Source organism: Mytilus californianus, unplaced genomic scaffold (genome assembly GCF_021869535.1).
Source record: "Mytilus californianus isolate M0D057914Y unplaced genomic scaffold, xbMytCali1.0.p SCAF_15, whole genome shotgun sequence".
NCBI classification, from domain to species: domain Eukaryota; kingdom Metazoa; phylum Mollusca; class Bivalvia; order Mytilida; family Mytilidae; genus Mytilus; species Mytilus californianus.
Window position 1 is genome coordinate 12,895,645 of NW_026262637.1, and position 21,413 is coordinate 12,917,057.

Below are 21,413 nucleotides of genomic sequence, written 5' to 3' on the forward strand. Positions count from 1 at the left end.
TGAAAACATGCCTATAGATTTACATCAAAATTATTTGATTCTATGATAGAACCAATTCTTTTATATGGTTCTGAAGTTTGGGGTTTTGAGAATTTGAAAATTATTGAACAGATGCATTTGCAATTTATTAAAAAGTTCGAAATACTACACCCAATTTTATGTTGTATGGAGAATTGGGAAGATTTCCTCTGAAATTCGAGTTAAATGTAGAATGATTCTGTATTGGTGTAAAGTTGTAAACAATAGCAGTAAACTCAGTAGTGTTTTGTACAGGCTGATGTTATCATTGAAGAATCATGGTCATTATGTATTCAAATGGATTAATTCTGTAGAATCAATATTTAACAACACTGGTATAGGATAAATCTTCATGAATCAGATTGGCTTTTGTGATAAAAATTATCTCGATCGAATATTGAGTGATCAGTTTATTACCTCATGGTTTGGCGATATAGCAAATTCATTTCGGGACAATTTTATGGGACACTTAAAAAGGACTTTGGCTTAGAAAAATATCTGATCAGACTATCTGAACAGAATAGAGGCTTGGTAACAAAATTAAGGACATCGAACTTACGTATTCCAATCGAGACAGGGCGTTGGCAAAATATACCTACGCCAGAGAGAATGTGTACTTTATGTCATAAATTTGTTGGTGATGAATTTCATGTTTTATTTGTATGTCAACATAATTCTATTGTTAGTTATAGAAACCAATACTTACCTAGTTACTATACTATTAATCCGCAATACATTAAAATGGAAGGATTATTGTCCATATGGAATATGGTTGTCTACAAACGACTTTCAATTTTTATTTTTAAAAGAAAATTGCTTGTTTATTCTAAAATATTTACAAATGTATTTCTATGTGTTTAAAAAGTACTGCATGCTCATTTTGTCATTTAATTTTTTATGTATTATACTTTGACCTCATGTTACACATTTATGTGTCTGAGCGTTATCAATAAATCTTGAAATCTTGACATGACAAATGTACAACAACTTTCAAACAAGGACCAAATGAAGTTAGAGTTAGCAGCTATAGGTCAATGTACGACTTTCAACACAGAGCAAAATCCACGCCGTATAGCAAGTAAGTAAAAGCACCTGCATGACAAATGTAAAACTACTCAATCGAGAAAACTAACGGCCTGATGTAGGTACAAAACAATAAACGAAAAAAAAATTGATTTGAAGCAACAAACAACAACCATTGGATTACAGGCTTCTGACTTTGAACAGATTCACACATTTCAAAAAAAAAAACCAAACAAACAAAAGATTTAAGTCACAGAGTATGAATCTGATAGCATTTGCAGTTATTGAAAGCTAGGCCAAAGCAATAACAACTAACAAAAAAGCATGCATCCTGAACTAAATATCAACCAATACACATCCAATGGATTTAGTGATATGACTTCAGAGAAAAACATGGAGTATATTTAAACAAAAATCTCTCCCATATGTCGGGCGGTGCATGCGATCCTTATCAACAACAAACATGGTTGTACCTACTATCATTGCTGAAAATGTACCGTTTTATGTGAAATTGGAAGTCCTATCCAACAGAGTTTATAGTTTTTTTCTAAGTTATTTTGAGCTATTACACTGATGTCATAGGTTTGAAGAAGGTTGATCGCCCATTTAACGTTTAACCTCGCCACGTTTTTATTCATCTGTCCCATACCAGGAGCGTACATATTATACTGCGGTAATATTATTTCTAAAAGACCATATGTCCGTATGTCCATATGTGTTTACTGAATGCAATCCTCTGTATCTCTTTCAATAAGATATCGAAAATAATAAAAGTGTAATATTTTTCTTCGATGGGTCTGTAATGTAATGTCATAAGGGCGTGACGTCATATATCGAATGACGTCGTAGTTGGGCATGTGCCGTCATAGACGTCACGTGGACGTTTTCCTGACACACGAAATGCAACCATATTCATAGTAGCGGTAGCAAGAGGGTTCATGGTTGTGTTTCCAATTTTATTATAAATTAGACCGTTATTTTTTTCTTTTTGACTGTTGCACATTGCGTCATACTAGTTCCATATGTTTAATTATGCAAGCTTCTAATCATTGCTGTATCTTCACCAAATAAAATACCGAAGATTAAAGATCATTAAAACATGTAATGGCTGTAATATTTTTCTCCAACAGGGCCCCCAATGTAACGTCATTAGGGCAATACGTCGTATATCAAATGACGTCATTGTTGGTAATGTGACGTCACAGACGTCCAGCTATTGTATTTTCAGGCACACGGAATGTAACCATATACAATTAGCGGCAACAAGAAAAGAGGGTTAAACTTTAACATATGAATTTGAATCAATACTGTTTGGCGTTTGAACAATTTTGAAAACAATGTAGATATCTGAAGTATTTATAACAAGAAAAACAGTGTCGGAAGATAACCGTCAAGCACAGGCAAACAGTTCACTTTAATGCGCCAAGATCATTAATGAAATTTTGTAGAATTTTATTTTATTTATACACTTTTCCAAGCTCTAATGCATTATTTCTTTTTTTTTTGTGATGCATTATAATAGGAATAACAGTTCGGGATTGTTTTTGTTTCAATATTTTTAGAACCCCGGGATCCTATGCGTGTATCTAGCATGAATAGGTTACGAAAGAAGTTTCGACAACATCGTTTATCAATGTGTAAACCAAGGGAAAAATTCCAATGAACCAATCCCATTCAAATATTTGAAGATATGCAAATCATATAAGAATTATCATTGTTTGTAATTTATATTGTATTCCATTTGGTATAACCTGCACCAGGAACACCCAAAGTCAAAACCCCGAAAGCTAGATGTACAAATACCGAGCCACGTCAAGAGTCATACGACCAAAATGATTATAAGATCATAAAATGAACATAAGATCATAAAAGGAAGATAAGATCAATAATGTTTTTTCAATTGGCAATTATTGATTATATCAAAAGGTCGTTTGCACCTTGAAAAATAATTCAAATCAGTAGTCAATCATGTGTCTGGTCCATTTCTATATGTTTTTAATATTTTGATTGTTTTTCTGTGGATAGGGGGAAAAATTGACCTTTCAATTTTCAATGTTGTAATAAAATTCGTCATAATAGAATAGCAAGCGTTTAACTGTAAAGGTAAAATTATATACTAGTATATTGTTGTTATGCACAGATCAGTACAATTTTAAATGCCGAATTTTATTCTAAATAGCTGAACACCCTCAAACTGGTTTGAAAAGTATTTAACAGACTTTATACTTCCTTGTTGAAAATGTCTTTATTTTCATATCTCATTATTTGGACATATACATTTGTCATTGGAGGTAGGCAAACTAACTTCTAACAGATAAGATATGATCATAAAACGATACCTGCAATAACAATACTAATTGTGAGAAACTCGCTTTTAATTTACGCTTGGTGCCATCATGTCACTCAGCAAAAAGGCGCTCTCCACCAGAGACCAAATGACGTTAGCAACTATAGGTCACCGTATGGCCTTCAAAAACGAGCAAAACCCTCACCGTATAGCAAGCTTTAAAAGGCCCCGAAATGAAAAATGTAAATCAATCCAAACAAAAAAACTACAGGCATGATTTTAATTGATTTATGTACACAACAATAAACAAAAACCAAATATGACAAACAGCAATAACCGACAACAACTGAATTACAGGTTCCTGACTTATTTCAAGACTGTTATGCTCCCATCTAATATACGATTCTTCTCTTAATTATCAAATGGCAAAATCAAAAGTTCAAACACATCAAACGAATGGAAAACAATTGTCATTAAACATTCAAACAAACAGTAAAATACCCCTATGCTATCAATATATTCTTGAATGCGCGATTTTTTCGAATCGTAACCTCAATCCGGTCGTCTTTCCCTCGATTGTGACATCACCGAATACGATTGATCACCGGATCACCACATGTTGTGAAGTTGACAAAATATGATACTTGCAACTGGATAATGCTCAGTTTCCCTCTTTTATTGCTATAACAAATAAAATGGAGAGCTAAAATTTATGATAATGACTTGTCATAAAATTGAGCTGCGTCGGATAGAAATCGACCGTATGCAAATGAATATCAATATATCTGTTAACCTAATTCGGTTATAAATATTCTCTACGGAAAGTTTGTAACTGTTTGAAAATTGAGTTGTTGTAAGAACCCTACAAAAACAGACCAAAGTTCATCTTTTTTTTTCTTTGTTAATGAATCCAACTTTTCAGTAAAATCTTCTTCGTATATTAGTTTGCCTCTTGAGTCAAAAATGCATTAATATTTATCAACATCAGATTTTGAAATGCGAATGATCGGAAATTGTCCTCACTCTTTTCCATAGAGTTGTGGTTTCAATTGACGTAATATTGTAATGTAGTCATATCATTATGCTCTTTCGATTTTACATAATACGATCTTCACTTTCTATACTATATTCGAAGACAATACCAGAAAAATTCATTTCTGCACAAAAATGTGAGATCCTATCATTTTCCGTTATATTTCTATCACTTAACATTTTACTGTTTCAAGTCAAAACCAAACTATTTCAAGTCATCATATTGTTATTATATCCTAGCATGATAAGATTTGAACGTATCTTTGTCCTTTCTTACAGAATATCGTACCAATAGGCATACACATGGAACTGTTTTAAGTCATTTTTCTGAAATTTCAACTTTGCATTTTAATGTTATCAATTATCATCACAATAATCAATTTCGACATCACACTTGCAAGCCAGCATCATATTGTTGCAAGTCATCACAATGTAATTTAAACTTAACATTACGATATCTCACTAATCATGCAAAACATATTGCTGCCACATGTGAACATCATGTACTTTCAACTTTACATCATGAAGATTCAAGTCAACACATTGTATGATAAGCCTCTCATGATGTCATATTAATATAACATCTTGCTATCTTAGCTCCACATCATAGACTTTCAACAGTACTTCGAGTAGTTTTATTCAAGTAAAGTGTATGGTTAGCCTATCGTGACATTATAATGATAAACCATCGTGCTATATAAGCTTTATATCATGTTCTTAAGTTAAACTTTACATCGTGTAGTTTTAAGTCAACACGTTGTATGACAAGCCTATCGTAACATACAAGTGATATACCATCGTGCTATCTTAACTTAACATCTTATACTTTCATCTGTACATGTTGTAGTTTTGAGTCAACGTATTTTATGATAAGCCTTTCGTAATATTATAGGGATGTACCATCGTGCTATTTTAGCTTAACATCATGTACTTTCAAAGTAACATCGAGCAGTTTTAAATCAACAAATGTACAATATGATAAACCTATCGTAGTATTACAATGATATAGCATTGTTTTATCTCAGTTTCACATTTAGTTATAAGTTAGTTTTATAAAATTTAGCTCTCCATTTAGTTTGTTATCATAGTAATCGAAGTGATTACTGAGCATTATCCAGTTGCAAGTTAACATTAAGTAATGTCAACTTCTGATCATGTAATGTCAACTTAACATCATGTAATATCAACTTCAAATCATATAATGTCAACTTCACATCATGTAATGTCAACTTCACACCATGTAGTTTAAACTCAGTGTAACGTGTGATTGGCATACATTGTATCATCACAACATTGTGACTTATCTTTATACTATCACAACTAAAACACTTGCAATTGGAAGTCTCAACTTAGCATATCGGAATTTAAAGTTAGTATTTTGATGAATCAAATCACCATCGTCCTGTCTAAGCTTTACATAAAATGCTTCAGCATAATGTTTTGTGAATCTCTAATATATGACAGCTGAGGCTTTTAATATTTTGTGATGTCATATGATTGCATGCTATGTTGATACCTTTGAGCATTAGTAAAAAATGTTTAACATTCCTCTCTAATCTTATAATGTTTCTATTCTAATTTTAGATGCTAAAGGAGAGCCTTGTTCTAACACCAAAGGTTTATCAGGTAAATGTACTACATGATTCTTTTTTCTATATTTTAATGCATTTCAACCAAAGCTTTATTGAATTTTAAAAAAGCAAACACAAAAAACGTAAACCGCAATACAATTACAGCTTCGACAGACCTAAATGGTCACCCAAAAAGTTCGACCTTTAAAGTCTTTGTTAAGTTTTGTCTAATACAATGGCGAAAAACGAAAATAAAACAGTCCACAAAACACTACATACAAATTAAAAACTGAACAACACGAACCCCAACAAAAGCCGGGTTCATCTAAAATAGCCATTTCACGTTTAAATACCTGAATGATATGTTCCTTTGTCCAGCATATCCAGCATGTACACTACATAGAGATATGTCATCTGACGGTTACATATGTATGGAAAGCCACAGTGAACCCCCCGATTATTATTATTTTTCCTTTAAAAATACATGGATACAAATAAATCTTCGGCTTTCAGAATCCCGCCGATTATTATCAATTCTAAAATCTTCGGCTTTTCAAAATCTTCGGCTTTCAAAATCTTCGGCTTTTCAAAATCTTCGGCTTTTCAAAATTCACCGCCGATAATTATATTATAAAATCTTCGGCTTTTAAAAGTCTGAAAATCTTCGGCTTTTAAAAGTCTGAAAATCTTCGGCTTTTAAAAGTCTCAAAATCTTCGGCTTTTCAAAATCTTCGGCTTTCAAAATCTTCGGCTTTTCAAAATCTTCGGCTTTTCAAAATCTTCGGCTTTTCAAAATTCACCGCCGATAATTATATTATAAAATCTTCGGCTTTTAAAAGTCTGAAAATCTTCGGCTTTTAAAAGTCTCAAAATCTTCGGCTTTTCAAAATCTTCGGCTTTTCAAAATCTTCGGCTTTCCAAAATCTTCGTCTTTCAAAATTTTCGGCTTTTCATAATCTTCGGCTTTTCAAAATCTTCGGCTTTCCAAAATCTTCGGCTTTCAAAATTTTCGGCTTTTCATAATCTTCGGCTTTTCAAAATCTTCGGCTTTTCAAAATTCACCGCCGATTATTATATTATAAAATCTTCGGCTTTTAAGTCTGACCCCCGCCGATTATTATCAATTGTAAAATCTTCGGCTTTTAATCAAGAGCCCGCAGATTATTTTCAATAATAAAATCTTCGGCTTTTATAAACCAAACCAAAAATAATCCCCGGGACCCGAATATTATGATTGTATAATCTGCGGAGAAATATAAAAATGCAAAGACTTACATCAAATGCAGACGCGGAACCGAGAAATACATTCGAAACTCTCTAGATTTGCATATTCTGGTTCATTACACCAAGAAAGGTTGAGATAGATGGATAGGTGTTATTGTTGAAAAGACAACTGAAAACCTTAAACACGCAAGCACATGCAGACTATAAAGTACGTGTGTATGTATATATTTAAGTGTGTGCGTAATAGTCTGGAAATCCTTTACGCCCCCCCCCCCCCCCCCGGTGACAAAATAGGGGGATATTAATTTACCCCCTGTCCGTCCGTCTGTTCGTCCGGGGGCTTAAAAATTATCCAGACGCTTACGCACACACTTAAATATATACATACACACGTACTTTATAGTCTGCATGTGCTTGCGTGTTTAAGGTTTTCAGTTGTCTTTTCAACAATAACACCTACCTATCTCAACCTTTCTTGGTGTAATGAACCAGAATATGCAAATATAGAGAGTTTTAAATGTATTTCTCTGTTCCGCGTCTTCATTTGATGTAAGTCTTTGCATTTTTATTTTCACGCAGATTATAACAATCATAATATTCGAGTCCCGGAGATTATTTTTGGTTTGGTTTATAAAAACCGAAGATTTGATTATTGATAATAATCGGTGGGCTCTTGATTAAAAGCCAAAGACTGAATAGTGAATAATGAACTATTTCATTATTCATTATTGAATTTTGAATAATGAAAAATGAATAATGGACGTACTTCAGCGCGGTGACTTTATTATTGAAAATAATCTGCGGGCTCTTGATTCAAAGCCGAAGATATTATTATTGAAAATAATCTGCGGGCTGATTAAAAGCCGAAGATTTAACAATTCATAATAATCGGCGGCCATTTGATCAAAAGCCGAAGATTTTATGATATAATAATCGGCGGTGAATTTTGAAAAGCCGAAGATTTGAAAAAGCCGAAGATTTTGAAAAGCCGAAGATTTTGAAAAGCCGAAGATTTTGAAAGCCGAAGATTTTGAAAAGCCGAAGATTTTGAAAGCCGAAGATTTTGAAAGCCGAAGATTTTGAAAAGCCGAAGATTTTGAAAAGCCGAAGATTTTAAAAAGCCGAAGATTTTGAAAGCCGAAGATTTTGAAAAGCCGAAGATTTTGAAAGCCGAAGATTTTGAAAAGCCGAAGATTTTGAGACTTTTAAAAGCCGAAGATTTTCAGACTTTTAAAAGCCGAAGATTTTCAGACTTTTAAAAGCCGAAGATTTTATAATATAATTATCGGCGGTGAATTTTGAAAAGCCGAAGATTTTGAAAAGCCGAAGATTTTGAAAGCCGAAGATTTTGAAAAGCCGAAGATTTTAGAATTGATAATAATCGGCGGGATTCTGAAAGCCGAAGATTTATTTGTATCCATGTATTTTTAAAGGAAAAATAATAATAATCGGGGGGTTCACTGTGGCTTTCCATACATATGTACTATATAAACAGTTTTATCCGATACAAATGCATATATAAAATTTATTAAAAGTCATTGGAATCAGCGTTGTTAACTTTGGTTCTTTATTGAATCGTTGCATGCCGTTTATATACTATCTTGATAGCCTAAAACAGAAATAAAAGCAATGTTCTGTTTTATTTCTAGTGAGCCATAAAAAAATTGAGATAGATATATTTACTATATCTTCCATTGCTTTCTAAATTGAAATTATGATAATGTCAAATATTAAAACCCAGCATCTGTGTTTAAAACATATTTAATTGTAATGTACGTTTGTTCGAATTAGAAATAAACATAAGGAAACACTTGTGCGAAAGAGAATGTACAAAAATAACGATAGTTTAGTTAAGAAAATATTTTGCTTTACAAATTTTTAATCCTGGTATCTATAACGTGTTTATTGACTATCATTTTTTGTTTGTTCTCAAGAAAATGTTGCACCAAACGCAGGTTTTCGCACATGTCAATTGAAAATCGTGAACAGTGCAATTTGTAAGTACATTTTCAATATTGTGCTACTTACAAACTGCGTTTTATATGAATGTGGTTTACGGCATGATATCTGTCTCATTGCAGTAGTAAATATATGCAAAGACGAAAGTAAAATCCAGGATATGAGCAATTCTGTTTTGATAAAGGCAAATACCACTGAAAACTGTACATGTAAACTTTATGTTACCAATCAAGATCAAGACATTGCAGTTAATATTCAGAAATATGGTCAGCAGACAAGCTCTAGTCCGTCACATTTCGGATGTGGTTTGATACTGGAGTTTGAAATCAGAGGAAATAGCTTTTGGAACGTTCAATGCATAGTTGGTAATATAATTTTCCAAACTCAATAACGAACAACGATGTAATGACAATTCGGTCTGTGGCTGTGAATGGAACGTTAAAACCTAATGAAGGATATTGTATTGAAATAAAAAAAGGTACCATTTTTTTTTAGATAATGCACAGTTATTTTAACTTATGTAACCGATTTCAGTTCCACGAATAATTCACGTACTACTATGAACTACGCAATATATAGCGATTACAACTTGTAAAATCAATTTATATAACAGCATATCAACTTCGAAATAGGATAACAAATAAATTACTAAACGTGAAGATATTTTAAAAATAAAAATCAATATATACCTCGAAAAATGCAATCATCCTGACTTGAAAGCAATTGGTTGAACCATGTTGAAGGTGCAACAACTTCCAGTTGTATGATAGCCATTTCAGTCTTAACTGTGTGAAATAAAGATCCAGTCTAAATTTCTATGTGTTTTTACGTCTCGTAGTAATGGTTTTGATACGTCTAGTAAGCATAGTATTTTCCCTAAATGTTTGAGCATGGTGCGAGAGAATTAGCCACTTCCATATGTGTTTTATCTAAAAAATGGATACCCAATCGGACATTATACACTCCGCAAATTCAAACCGATGCCCAGGAATTGTTGTTTTACGCACAGAAGAAACATTATAATACAGCCGTGCATCTTTTTGGGAGTCCAAAATAAGACTTAATTTGTTTGTGGTTTCATATATACATCAAACCTTAACGGGTTCTATTGGCAGAAAGTAGCAATATCCATTATTCCATAAATATAATGGCTATTATATCTATGATTATACATATGTGTATCTGATACTGATATGCAACATAAAAGGAAAAATATAAAAAATTCCGATGTAGCACACAATACTTTATCAAAACACTTGAAAGCTGTAATGACGATTGAAACCATGCGATGTGGGTTTTAAAAAATTAATAAAAAAAAGTCACAAACAACCTATAAATATATGTAGTTACAATGTTTCGTTTCTTTTATTTCAATGCATTTCAACCAAAGCTTTCTTTGATTAAAATTAAGCAGTGGTCGAATGTACAGCCACCAAATTCCAAACACACATTTAATCAAACCTCTTGAAAGTTGTGATGACGTTTGGAACCACGCGATGTAGGTTTTAAATATCTAACAAACAATCTATAAATAGACGTAGCTACCATGACAGCATGTAAGAGATAATTCACAATTAAAAATACGATAAATCAGGTACAACAAAACTTTAATGATTGTTAAGGTCAGCAACTTTCAACCTATAGTCATGGTCATTGCTACTGGTTATAAGATGAATGAATGTTATGATTTCATTGGAAGCCCTAAATTTTGCAGCAAATCAAGAAAATGTATAATTAGCAAAATGTACTACAAACTATGGACAAAAAACTATTTAAAGCAGTAAATATTATATTTAAACTGACAATAAGCTGCTAAAGAATGTTGCTTGTACATCAAATAATTTTGAACACAGCATGGGCGCAATAAATTTATTTATAGTCATGTATTTAAAATAATATTTTACCAATTAAATAGTTTTTACATATAAAAACATGAAATTAACACTTTTTTAATTTGGTGCGTTCGACCCCTTTTTCTGTATTAGCCTTCATCAGGAACGCTAAAAAATTTGAAAACCAAGGAAGTATAACTATATTAACACGTGAAGAGCAAATGGGGCCTAAAAAAATAGCCAAATCCAGTTAGTATGGTAACAACCAAAGAAATTGACAAGTCATTTTAAAATAAAAAGTAGGGGCAACTTATTTGCGATGACAATTTACAATCTAGTAGACACTATACTTGTGTTCATGCTGTATCACTGTATCATGATATTAAACTCATTTCGTAGGTAAATGTTGTTTTAGGAATAAAAATTTAGCTACAAGTAACTATACGGATACCCAATATGAAAAGGAAATCGATTATATTACTGCTTATAAAAATTAGCTGGCGTGTACGGGAATAAGATACCAAGAGGTAAAAAAACCATAAGTCGAACAAAAGCTACATCAAGTCAAACCACAAAACACTTCCGGCAACAAGGCGTTCGGCGTCACAAAATAGATGATCTGTAATTTTCTTTTCTCTGAACCTAAAACATAACCAACTATAATGCATCAGTACGTGTATTTATATTTCTTGTATGCAATACGAAAACGAATACGAAATTTTTTTCAATGAAAACTGAAGAACAGTCATAAAAATATGCAAGACGTATAGAAAACTAAATATTGAGTAGGGGAAAAACCCAAGCATAATCAATTTCTGTCGTCGGTATGTATCAAGCGTAATCCAATTATAAGTTCTGTGATAAGTACATGTACGAAGGCCCGATTGTAACTTCGAATAGTTTAACCTATATTCATGGTAATCTTACACACACACACACACACACACACACACATATGTGTTTTTAACGGTCATCCAAAGCGATCATTCGGGTTATGGAAGATTGAGATTGGTTTAGTTATTATTCTTAACTAGTTGTACACATCTTGTATCTATAAATTATATTTCATTTTACTGTCCTCATTTGATTTTCTAGTCACTTACTAGGTAAGTGTAGGGCTTATGGTATAGAACCACTAATTCAGGCCCGGTCGGAAAGAACATACAAGAAAGTAGTACATAAGTCAAACAAAATAGTTCCTACGCATAGCTGTATCTTTGTCAATAGTGGAAATATTTGGGTAGTTTTGGTATCAAATGAAACCTTGGGGACTTGGGATCACTGTAGAACTCTTGTTGAAAGTTTATTTTGAATAATAAAGAAGAATATAAAATTATAATAGGAGGGCACATTTGCCCTTTTGTTCAGATCAGAAGTACCGGTTTTTGTATTATCAAACCTCCGGGAACCAGTACGCTCTAATATGCAATTAAAGATATGTTGAATTTTTCAGCACAAGTTTGGATAAGGTATAGTTTTGACATGAAATGACTGCCACTTTATTTGAACTTAGGACAAAGTAGCCATTAATGCTTGAAATTGCAGAATTTAACATAGAAAGCAATGGGGCTATGAATTAGTGGTTTCATACCTTATTAGCAACAAAAATATTGAATTGAATAAAATATAAAGGCAAGCAAGAGAAAAAGTACAAAAAGTAAAAAAACGACCAAATTATAAAGTGCATAATTAAATGGCAAAATATTTTTACTTGTCAAACTAACGTTGTTGTCAAAGTAGAAATTGGTATCACTTCATTTGGAACAAAATTATAGAAAACCTTCGAAATGGCTCCAGAACTGTAAATTCAGAAAATAATTTTTGCGATCAAGGACCCCCGGCAAAAATGCGAGGTTTTACTTTTGCGATTCGCTGAGATCCCATTAAATTTTAAACAGTCGTTGGTCCAAGTTGGTTACGTTTTTTTGCATTCTTAATCGTTTATCAAATGACATAAAACCCTATTTCTGTAATCGAATAAAAGAGATTATTCTTTATTAGCATAGTTTTGAAGGAAATTATAAAAAAACTTTAGGGTATAAAAGAAGACATTTTATTTCCATTCAGTGATGTCACAAGGAGCACAAATTGTTTTAGGAAAAAGTAGAACAAATAAATGTATCTGGGAATAATCCTGTTTATCTAAAATTAAAAACATACTAAAGGGCATATTATTTTTGGTGAGTCTAGGTACCACCATGCCATCCTCGTGTCTAGTGCAGAGTGGATTATAGATCTGTGAGGGGCCTGATGAGGGGGGTGGGGGGGGGGGGTCTCATCACGATTCACGAGTTGATTTTTTTGTCAATCACGATTCACAGAAAATAAATTTCCATGATCACAGATCACGAAAATATAAAAAAAAAAATCTGTAGAAAAACGGATCACGATAGCGAAAATGCGCCGATCACGAAGAACGAAAATAACCCATCAGGCCCCTCATCTGTATTTGCCATTCATCAATAAGTTACAAACAGAAATTATTATATCAACTCTATATTAAGTAACCAGGTCAGTTTCTGGCTAGAAATCATTTGTTTAAAGTTGGAACAGAGTGAGTTAATCTAAGAAAACATGCATTTTCTCTTACAATGTAGTTTACGTTGGTGGGCACCAAAATAAAAAATAAGTTTTTCATCATCAATTGCATTTGAGGTGCACCTGAAACATACGAGGAGTGACGTGATAACGACCTTGCTCTTTTCTTAGACTATGTGACGCAACACACAAGCGAGCGAATTTTCATCCTAGCTCAGGTGATCGTTATATAGTCAGATGTCTTTCAAGACCAAAATTGTCTTGCGAAATTAAAAAAACACAAATTGTCCTATCAAATTCTATATAATTATCTGCCCTTGATTTTAAAAGGATTTATTTCTGAAAATACAAAATAAACTTAACGACATGTACACTTCAATTTTTGAGAGTTTAACCTTAAAATTTCAAGTTTTAGATGTTTCGATTGTATATTGAATGATAAGTGGTAAACTATTTTAAAACAAAATGTATTTTTGCAACATGCTCAGAAAGGATGCTCAGAAAAAGTCACCCGATCTACCTTAAGTTAGATTAAAAAGCTATGGTAGGATTGAAAAAAATGTTAAAAGTCGTCAGTTACTGTTAAAGTTCAGTATAAGTGATCTATGTAGAATTAGGCCTATAAAAGATCTATAATATATAGAGATCGTATAAGTCCTTTATCAATTCAGATTTGTATTGATTTTGGAAAAACTGTTGGTAAAGAAGACAGATTTGCTTTGCTTAGAATAGTAAAATTTAATCTTAAATAATCCAGATCAAATTTAAATGCTCTGCAATTTTGTTCATTCATCTAGTACTGATTTCCAAGACCTCTGGTGACGCTTAGATATTTTATTGTGAAATGATAGGAATCCAATTTGCCAAAACATTTGGTTCTGTCGGTAAAAGACAAAGCTGAGACTCCCGACGGACAACAACTAAAAATAACATAAGTACAATCTTTTTTTTTCTTGCACCATGATTCGCTAAATAAGAATTTTAGTCGAAGGCCTCTTCTGAACAAATTCTGTGAATATTTTAGCATCTCCTTGGCATATCCAATTTCTGTTATATCCCTAACACAGAGATCCTGGGATTATCTATATACACCAGGGTACTCCCGAGGGATAACTTTTGAAATCCATCTAATTCTTTTCAACATCCTTCGTTTAACCCCTTTATATTCTCCCTTTTGCCTTCGCCGTCAAAAGATTGTGTGAATCAGACCCTGGTATACAGGTAAATTGTGTCGTAGGTTTCAGAATTTTGATATTTGTCATAAGGCCAGAATTATAAGCGAAACAGAAATTCGTGCAAACCAGTTAGGATAATTCAATCTAATTTTCGGAGGAGGGGATGGGGGTGTTGTCCTGAAGATTTTGGAAAATAGTCTGCTAGCCTAGTAAGAACTAACAAAATAATCTTGCCTATGACAGGATTAAATGTATATTCTTCCCCACAAATTGCAGGAAATAGTAATTTACAAAATGGACATAAACTAACCAAAGAACAGGCGAAAACTAATATAACATTCGCAAAAATCCCAAGCCCTCTTCCCCAGAAAATAAAAATCCGTCGCCTAAATGAGTAAATTCCTCGAAAACATCCATCATTCCTCTTCTGGAATGATATTTTTTAGATTAATTGTTTGATTTGTTTTCTTAACAAAAATTATTTCGGAAGGTGAGTGAAAAAAACTAAAGTGTTTGATCTTGTGTGTTATTGCAAAAAAAGTTTGTTTTTTATTATTGTTAAACAAAACAGCTAGTCTTTTCTGAGAAACAAACCTCTCACCGCTAAACACATACATACAACAGATATATATTGTTTGTGCCATAGAAAGATTAAAACTTGAATAAATCACAAGTCACGTTAAATATTCGGAGTTGTCGGTGGAGAAGGTTTCGGATCTTTTTTTATTTTGGTCTAAGTCCAAAATTAAAGAAAAATATGTATTTCGGGTTATCTTGTCACTAGTAACATCATTTGAATAAGTCGTCATGCGCAGCTATAACTTTAATCATAATTCACATTTGTTATACATCTTTGACATCGGAATTATAATGCGACTCCGGGAGACATTATCTTAATGTGGTTCAAAAAGAGAAACAAATGATTTACTAAAACTACTCTAACACAATTTGATTGATTGGTTGTTGTTTGCTTAATGTTCATTGGCAGATATTTGATGTGTATTCAGACCGAGAACATATCAACTATATATCTAATATTATTGGTTCTGCAGGAGTCGATCGACAGGGGTCGATGCAGGACGAGACATTTATCTTAGTTTTAAAAATATTTGGGTATGTTGGAAAGAAGATCATTTTTTTTCCTTGCAATATAACCTTTGGATCCTCCGGGAATTGTTGGAAGAATCGAACCGCTTCATTTCCCATGTGAGGTGCGCTCACTACTACCACTAGCCTATCAAATCAAATGTTAAAAATATACTAAAAGAGGGACAGTCAAACTCATAGATCGAAAACAAACTGACAATGCCATGGCCAAAAATAAAAAGACAAACAGACAAATAATAGTACAGATGACACAACATAGAAAAGTAAAGACTAAGCAACACGAACCCCACCAAAAACTGGGGTGATCTCAGGTACTAAACGTTACGGATAAATGAACAAATAACACCACCAAGACATAGTGTTGATTAATTCTTTTTTTGTAGACGTAATGCAGCAAATTTTGTAAGCATAACTACGAGAAAAATTTAAACATCGCCTGTTTACAGTATAATGATAAACATGAAAACATTTCATTTTTTACTGTATTTCCCATTTGGTTTATGCCACCTGACACTTCAATTACGTCTAATTTGCATACTAACGCACCCGTCAATAGCGCACCCGTTATCACAATGTTTATGGAAACGTTTGTGAATATCACGTTAAATTTTAACGGACGTACCCGTTAACGTCTCTGTTAAGTTAACGGGTCCGTTAGTTAACGCATGCTTTGTGAATAAGCTCCCAGTTGTTCCTTAAAAATTTATGAACTTAAACAGAAACTGTTATAAACCTGCCATAAACACTTATAAATAAAAAAGAACAATATTGAGACATCTATACTACTAAATGAAGAGACCGATTTCATTGAGCCGCAACTCTTCTGAAACCATACAAAGTCGGAAATATTTGTGATATGGCGTATAAATGTAGTGTTTTGTACTTCCTAAATTTGTCTTTGAAACAATCTTTTTTCCACAAAAAACGCCATTTTTTGAGAAAATATCCAATTCAGAGACCGTTATCGATCCGTGTCTTGTAAGCTTTCGCGCATGCTCAGTCGACGTATCAAAGAATTCAACTTTATATATAACTAATATAGGACAATGGTGTTGATTAAAAATTATACCATTCCAGGCCCTTTTATTTTCCACATAATTAATATTATCTTAACAAGTTCCTGGTCGAATCCGATACCGATACCAATAGTATATGTCACCTGTTACCTATTACCTAATCTATATGTTCCGCATCTGTCAGGCGCACTACCATTTGCTGTATACACGGGTCATAATCACACCTAAACTTCGTCATTATACAGGGTTGACATTACTCAATTCAGCCATTGTCACATTGTTTCCGTTTGTATTTTTTTAATCAGTTTTACTTTATAAGATAACAATACAAATACTAAGAATCCGGACTTGAAATAAAGGCGTAGGAATAGTTTCCAATTTCTTAGCCGGCATGACGTAAAAACGGCGAATTAAAGAATTCAACTTTATATATATAACTAATGTAGGACAATGATGTTGATTACAAATAACACCACTCCAGGCCCTTTTGTTTTTTCAAATAATAAATACTACAAATAACTTTAATAATATCCAGGCCGACGGGTTCAAACAGAAAGATTTTGAAAGCAGAGAAAACCGTGCCTCTTATAATCATATGACAATACCAATACTAAAAATCCAGATTAAAAATAAGGCTTATACATGATTAGATAACTCAATTCAGACACGGACCCGCGATGTCGCGGGTGTGGTCTAGTAATAACAAAAGAAATCCCTTGACGGGGTTCCCAACTCGCACATTGAGATTATTTCGGGTTAGCCGTTTGTTTTATTTTTATATCAGAATTCCCCTCTTTAATCTCGATAACAAGACCACCAGAAAGTACATCAAAGAACATACAATAAAACCAGCATAATAAACATAATCTCAACACAAAAAATAAACAATATTGTATCGTATATCGGTATATTATTATGTCACCCTGACGTACTTTTCATGCCTGGCTGACTTTATATGAATTTTACCATGAGATTAATATGCCATTGTGTATTTTATGCTTTCTATGTTCATTAAAAAGCGGACGTTCCTTCGAATAAATATATATATAATTTGTCTTTCCTGTACACGATTAATTTGTACTACGTACATTGTATGCAGTATAACTCTAGATAAGATTTTGAGTTGGAAAAAAATTTGGCGATTTGTGATATCTAAAAATTAATGGTTTAATCTCAAAAAGATACAACCTTGGCAGATTGTCGATAGTTTCCTTAGATACAAGAGGTTTGACTTGAAGTAATTATGTAACAGAAAATTAGAAATATTATATTTAAATTGAAAAATTGAAATTTTATGAACACATGAAAGATGTCAATGATAGATTTAGTTAAGCTATTTTAGATACGCCAGAGAATACTTCTTTATTAAGTTATGTTTCAATTAAATATAAAAAACAATAATCGAAATTATCATAAACATAAGTCCGCTTAAAATTCGCCTTCATAATTTTGTTAACCGTTACTGTGTCACAGATGACCACTTATTCACCACCGGATTTGCACTAACCATGAGCAACACGACGGGTGTAACATATGTAGTAAAATCTGCTAGCTCTTCCAAAGCACATGAGACCACTTGGTTTAGGGTGGGGGTGGGGATTCTTGTTGTTCTGTCTTTAATTTGCTATGTAGTGTGGTGAACACTGTTGTTTGTCTGTTCGTCGTTTTTTGTTTTGCCATGCGTTGTCGATTTCTTTCCGACTTATGCATTTGAAGGTCTCTTTAGTATCTTCCGTCGCCTTATTTTTGATGAAATAACCAACCACAAAAAACCCGACCTAATTTGAAGTGCAAATAAGACAAACAACAACGACCAACAGAGTAGTTATATATTACATTATAAATCAAACATGCTAAAATCTTGTAATTTTGTATTGTCTATGTCATTGATGGAGGCTCATAACAACTTGTTTGTAGTGTTATTATCCTTGTTCCAGTAATAAAAATAAGAAAGGAGAATGTGTATCTACCTATATATAAGCAAACAAATAATTATGTAAACAATTCCGTTCATTTGTGGTTGTTACTAGCATAACAATGGTGGCAATTATGTGTTTTTGATTCACAGCATTCCATGTTGGAGAGGGAAACACGCTTAATCTAACATGTGGTATTGACAGAACCCCTACATCTGACACAACACAATCAGCAGAAACAACAACAAAGATGGGTAAGACAACAAATCCACTACAACCACCGACAAACACGGCAACTATAGCAACGACAACCGCAACATTGCCGACAAAGCTAATTCCAACATCATCATCAACAATAACAACAATTGAAACTGACGAGTTTACCACTGCAACTATTACAAGTGCGGATGACTCTGGGAGCACAAAACAAACGAATCAACAATCAGTTACTAAAGGTTATCTAAATTATAGTTGTGACAAATATAAACAAGTTACTGATTAAGATATTTGAAAATTATGGTAGAATCTGCTTTGGCGAACCCCGGAAGTTGGGAACTGCACAATTAACGATAATATCTGATAACCCCAAATTACGTTGCTATGCAAAACAAAAAACAAAAAAACAGCAGCCATTTTTTTTTTACCGCTTTAAAAGACAATGATGCTAAAATAAAATTACCCGTTTAAGCTTTAAAATAATCCAGATTAGAATTTTGAATATGTGTAATTTCGTGTAATACATTACTCTGGGTTTTGTTCCTCTGGATTGTACATATATTGGTTTATAAATGCAATAAATGGATCGTCAGAGCCGACTATATTTTTTTTTGTACACACTATCTACTTTAATATGTATCATATAGGGATTTTGCTGATCCGTATTTTGGTAAGGATTTTTAAGGGCACGCCAGTTACTTTCAACGGTGTTTGTATGTCCTCCTGTTTGTGGGTCAACACAATTTACAGAATGATTAACTTTTAAATGCTCAAATCCTTCTGAAACTAAACAATCATAACCTTTCCAACAGTCACTAATTATTGTTGTTCCCGCTTTTATATTGCCTTTAATTAATTTCAATAATGTTTCTTTACTCCGATTTTCCACTGTGACAAACAAACTTTTCTTGCTGCTCTTTGAGTACCACCGAACACCCATTGTCCTTCTACCTGACCCTTTTTGTGGTATTTTCTTCATCCAAATTTACTTTCGTCTATTTCCACTTTAACACTATCACCTCCTATTTTTAGCTCACCCGGGCCCAAAGTGCCCCATGTGAGCTTATGCCATCACTTGGCGTCCGTCGTCGTCCGTCGTCTGTCGTCGTAAACTATTTCAAAAATCTTCTCCTCTGAAACTACTGGGCAAAATACCTTCAAACTTTAACTAAATGTTCCTTAGGGTATCTAGTTTATAAATTGTATCCGCAGTTTTGATCCATCGACAAACATGGCCGCCATGGCTAAAAATAGAACATAGGGGTCAAATGCAGTTTTTGGCTTATATCTCAAAAACTAAAGCTTTAAGAGCAAATCTGACATGGGGTAAATTTGTTTAATTGGTCAAGATCTATCAGCTTTAAAATTTTCAGACGAATCGAACAACCCATTGTTGGGTTGCTGCCACCGAATTGGTAGTTTTAACAAAATTTTGCAGTTTTTTGTTATTATTTTGAATATTAATATAGATATATATAAACTGTAAGCAACAATAATGTTCAGCAAAGTAAGATCTACAAAAAAGTTAATATGACCATAACTCTCAATTGACCCCTTAAGGAGTTATTGCCCTTTAAAGACAATGTTACACAATTTGTTCATCAAGTTTGTTAACATTTAAAAATCTTCTCCTCTGAAACTACTGGGCCAATTACCTTCAAACTTTAACTAAAGGTTCCTTAGGGTATTTTGTTTATAAATTGTATCCGAAGTTTGTATCCATCGACCACATGGCCGCCATGGCTAAAAATAAAACATAAGGGTCAAATGCAGTTTTTGGCTTATATCTTAAAAACTAAATCTTTTAGAGCAAATGTGAGCGGAGTAAAATTGTTTAATTAGTCAAGATCTATCGGCCCTGAAATTTTCAGACGAATCGAACAACCCATTGTTGGGTTGCTGCCACCGAATTGGTAGTTTTAACAAAATTTTGCAGTTTTTGTTATTATTTGAATATTATTATAGATATATATAAACTGTAAGCAGCAATAATGTTCAGCAAAGTAAGATCTACAAAAAAGTTATTATGACCATAATTGTCAATTGACCCCTCAAGGAGTATTTGCCCTTTAAAGACAATTTTACACAATTTGTTCATGATGTTTGCTAACATTTAAAACTCTTCTCCTCTGAAACTACTGGGCCAATTACCTTCAAACTTTAACTAAATTTTCCTTAGGGTATCTTGTTCATAAATTGTATCCGAAGTTTGTATCCATCGACAAACATGGCCGCCATGGCTAAAAATAAAACATAAGGGTCAAATGCAGTTTTTGGCTTATATCTCAAAAACTAAATCTTTTAGAGCAAATGTGAGCGGAGTAAAATTGTTTAATTAGTCAAGATCTATCGGCCCTGAAATTTTCAGACGAATCGAACAACCCATTGTTGGGTTGCTGCCACCGAATTGGTAGTTATAACAAAATTTTGCAGTTTTTTGTTATTATTTTGAATATTATTGTAGATATATATAAACTGTAAGCAGCAATAATGTTCAGC

At 33.0% G+C, this 21,413-nt stretch overlaps 1 protein-coding gene and 1 long non-coding RNA gene across 4 annotated transcripts in view; both read left to right on the forward strand.

Annotated features, from left to right (window-relative positions):
* Positions 1 to 21,413, forward strand: part of LOC127725435 (hepatitis A virus cellular receptor 1-like) — a 301,965-nt gene that overhangs the window by 136,647 nt on the left and 143,905 nt on the right. The window lies entirely within an intron of this gene.
* Positions 3,230 to 9,586, forward strand: LOC127725442 (uncharacterized). The gene is made up of 3 exons (XR_007993005.1): positions 3,230 to 3,332; positions 5,945 to 5,986; positions 9,237 to 9,586. It is a non-coding gene; the product is annotated as an uncharacterized LOC127725442 (long non-coding RNA).